Source organism: Saccopteryx bilineata, chromosome 1 (genome assembly GCF_036850765.1).
Source record: "Saccopteryx bilineata isolate mSacBil1 chromosome 1, mSacBil1_pri_phased_curated, whole genome shotgun sequence".
NCBI lineage: Eukaryota > Metazoa > Chordata > Mammalia > Chiroptera > Emballonuridae > Saccopteryx > Saccopteryx bilineata.
The window spans coordinates 385165418-385169841 of NC_089490.1; the positions used below are offsets into that span (position 1 = coordinate 385165418).

The 4424-nt window shown below is 37.6% G+C and overlaps 1 non-coding gene across 1 annotated transcript; it reads left to right on the forward strand.

The window, feature by feature from the left end:
- The first annotated feature begins 1215 nt into the window (after positions 1-1215).
- Positions 1216-1291, forward strand: TRNAS-AGA (transfer RNA serine (anticodon AGA)). The gene has a single exon. It is a non-coding gene; the product is annotated as a tRNA-Ser (tRNA).
- The last annotated feature ends 3133 nt before the right edge of the window (positions 1292-4424 follow it).

Here is a 4424-nt window from a genome sequence, read left to right on the forward strand (position 1 = left end):
GGCCATCAGTCAGTGACGAGTCTGCAGAGGCTATATTAGATAGCTACCTAAGGAGCCCTAAAAAATCTGTGCGTGAGCCCGCATCGAACTGCACTGAATAGGTATGAAACTGGGAGAGTTTTCCTTTTATCTGGTGCAGATTTCACATTTCTATTGTCTTTAGTTGCTTTCCTGTGACTGGTCAAAAGTGCATCATGACCTTACGGACACACTGTATTTTGTATGTGCATTTAAACGCACTTGAATCTCTTATTACAACTCTTTTTATTTGCTGAGTACATACAATATCTTGATATATAATGCATGTCCTAATGTATTTGGGACAAGACCTAAAAAAATACTAACTAAAATTTTAAAAACTCATGAAGAAGCTATTAAAAAGCTATTGGGCTTTTATAGCTGCTATTCAAAGGTAACAGATAAACACTTTAAAAGAGGAAGGACTGCTGAAAAAATGGAAAAATAACAGTATGGGAATAAGGTCTGGACTTAATTTTGCCCCAACTTGAAAATGTCATTGAACCTCATTACCCATTTCCTCATCTCTTAAAGAAAAATAATGAATTCGCAACTCTATAATTTTTTATACTTCTAAGATTTCATGAAATTATTATTTATTTCCCACAAACTCAGAGCTTATCCTGTCCCTTTTACTTACCCATGGTCTGCACTTCACCTATTTATACCATTTTTTCCCCATTTTTATTATAGGGGTTTATTATTTTTGAATTTTTTTAAGTGAATCAAGTCAATACAAATCATAAAGTTATCACCTTAAAAATTATTATCTCAACAGTAAATTGAATGTTTGGTTTTTATGTACTACACATATTTTCTTCTTCATATTTAGAAATCTTTTTCTGTTTTATGGTTTCACAAGCATTTTAAGAACTATTAATTCAAAGTGGAATTGTTCCGGCTTGCATCACATTTCAGAATATACAATTGTTCTAGAAAGCTTTTAATTCATTTGCAAGTATTTCCAGATCTATTCAGCAGAACTCAATAATGTTTTTTTTCTTGGAAAATATTTAGAGTAAAGATGTAAAAATCAATGTCTCTCATAAAGTTTAATTTCTCTCAGATTACTTCCCACATGGGATAATAGCATAATTGTCATGTGAACATATTTCATTCTTTAATATAATTTTTCAGCTTCTCTTATGCACTAAAGATAACCAATTAATTGACATGCAGATTAAAAACAGAATAATGGCCCTGGCCGGTTGGCTCAGCGGTAGAGCGTCGGCCTAGAGTGCGGAGGACCCGGGTTCGATTCCCGGCCAGGGCACACAGGAGAAGCGCCCATTTGCTTCTCCACCCCTCCGCCGCGCTTTCCTCTCTGTCTCTCTCTTCCCCTCCCGCAGCCAAGGCTCCATTGGAGCAAAGATGGCCCGGGCGCTGGGGATGGCTCTGTGGCCTCTGCCCCAGGCGCTAGAGTGGCTCTGGTCGCAACATGGCGATGCCCAGGATGGGCAGAGCATCGCCCCCTGGTGGGCAGAGTGTCGCCCCCTGGTGGGTGTGCCGGGTGGATCCCGGTCGGGCGCATGCGGGAGTCTGTCTGACTGTCTCTCCCTGTTTCCAGCTTCAGAAAAATGAAAAAAAAAACAAAAAAAAAAACAAAAAAAAACAGAATAATGGTAGAATTCTGAATTCAGAGTCAAAATAATGTGGATAGGTCTTTCACGTTTTAAAGCTTTGGCTTATTTAACTTTCTTTTCTTAAAATTTATTTAAAAAATTAAATTTAATGAGGTGACATTAATCAATAAGAGTACATAGGTTTCAGGTAAACACTTTTATGGAATTTGAACTGTTGCTTATTTTGTATGCCCATCATCCAAAGTCAAATCATGTTCTGTCACTGTATATTTGTTCCTCTCTAGTACTTTCCCTCACTTCTCTCTTCCGCATAACCACTCCACTTTCATCTATGTCCATTAGTATTAGTTTTATATCCCACCTATGGGGATGGACCTTGAGAACATTATACTGAGTGAAATAAGTAAATAAGAAAAGCTAGGAACTATATGATTTCACACATAGGTGGGATATAAAACTAAGACATTTGGACATAAATAAAAGTGATGTGGTTACCAGGGAGAGGGGATGTTGGGGAGGGGTTTGGGGAGGGGAGTGAAAAGGACGAGTATGAAGTGATAGACAGTGATTTGACTTTGGCTGATAGATACACAACACAATCAACAGTTCAAATACTATAGAGATGTTTACCTGAAACCTATGCATTCTTATTGACCAGTATCACCATTTTAAATTTAATTTTCAAAATAAAATTTTAAAAAATAGGCCCTGATCGGTTGGCTCAGTGGTAGAGCGTTGGCCTGGCATGTAGAAGTCCCAGGTTCGATTCCCGGCCAGGGCACACAGGAGAAGCGACCATCTGCTTCTCCACCCCTTCTCCTCTTCTTCCTCTCTGTCTCTCTCTTCCCCTCCCGCAGCGAGGCTCCTTTGGAGCAAAGATGGCCCGGGCGCTGGGGATGGCTCCTTGGCCTTTGCCCCAGGCGCTAGAGTGGCTCTGGTCGCAACAGAGCGACGCCCCGGAGAAGCAGAGCATTGCCCCCTGGTGGGCAGAGCTTCGCCCCTGGTGGGCGTGCCGGGTGGATTCCAGTCGGGTGCATGCGGGAGTCTGTCTGACTGTCTCTCCCCGTTTCCAGCTTCAGAAAAATACAAAAAAAAAAAAATTAAAAAAATGAAGAAAATAAAAAGCAGTACTAAGCATCTTTGAGTTCTTACCACATAGCAAGTTCTCTAACAAGCACCTTACATATGCCATTTTATTTAGTTCATAATACTACTATAAAAGCATCTTCTCTACAAACAAAAAAACCCTGAAGTTTTGGAAAGAAGGAAAATTCAAGATCACAGTGACTCTTTATATATATTTTATTTTAAGACTTTACTCATTTTAAAGAGGAGAGAGAGAGTGAGAGAGAAAAAGAGAGAGAGAGAGAGAGAGAGAGAGAGAAGAGGGGAGGAGCAGGAAGCATCAACTCCCACATGTACCTTGACCTGAGAAGCCCAGGGTTTCAAACCGGCGACCTCAATGTTCCAGGTTGATATTTTATCCACTGTGCCACCACAGGTCAGGCAAATAGAGACTCTTTAATCCTTATGTGGCTGCTGGACTGTGAAATTCATGTCTTACATCGATATTAGTAATCCATACTGATGTCTATCCTCACAAATTAGAAGCAACATATTAATTACCATAACTTATTTTAAAACTATACTGCTCACAAAAATTAGGGGATATTTTTATCACTTCATATTCATTTTGAAATATCCCCTAATTTTTGTGAGTAGTATATTATCCCCTACTGAGATATGGAAGATGGAGATAATAAAGATGACAAAAATGATGATGCTATTTAAAAAATGATACTATTGAGGTTGTTATACACAAATTAACTTTATAAATAAAAAACAATAAGTTAAAGAGATTAAGAAGTACAAATTGGTGGTTACAAAATAGTCAGGGGGACGTAAAGTAGAGCATAGGGAATATAGTCAGTGATATTGTAATAACTGCGTAGAGTGCCATGTGGGTATAGAATTATCATGGGGAACATTTCATAAATTGTATAATTGTCTAACCATTCTACAGTACACCTGAAACTAATTTAAAATAATATGGACTGTCAACTGTAAATTGTCAGTTAAAAAATTAAATTAAATTAAATTAAATTAAAAGAGAGAGAAGCTCAGTGCCAGGGGAAGAAATAAAGAAATGTTAGTAGGTAGAATGAAAACAAGTTACAGAGTTAATTACATAAAAAATAAGATCAATAGCCTTTCTGAAAAGATAAAAATAAATGAAATTTGGGGATCAAAGTAAAAGAAAATGGACAAGTTTACCAAATTTGTCAAGCTCTTCAATTTATGGCAATATCTGCTGCCCCCGTGTGGTATGCCTAGCCTCTCCTCAGTGCTCATCTCTCCCTCCCCCAGTTAAAATACACCTGTCATATTACCTGTGTTCTGTGATTCTCTGTACTTGTTCTGTAAGTAGATAATGAGGAATCATGATTACAACTAGGTGGAGTTTAATGACTGATAATATGTTCAACATATCTACATATTTGGTCATGTTGGTTAACTCTTTAAAAACCATAAGCAAAGAAGAGAATTTATTGAAAAGATGTATTAGGATACATTCTAATATAGGGGAGAAACCATGGAAAAAAATCCTAGCGGAAAATTCTAGAGAGTCTTAGTAACAGAGATTGTTCTTATATCTCTTCCAAGCACCAATACCAAAATGAACAAAAGCCAATCATTAATTCTATTCTTGCCTTATTCAGGCCCAGTATCAGAGTCCTGAAAGAAAGAATTCTAATTGATGAAACTAAAGTTATGGTCCAACCACTTGAAAGGACTAGTTGGAGAAAAGATCACTATAACAAA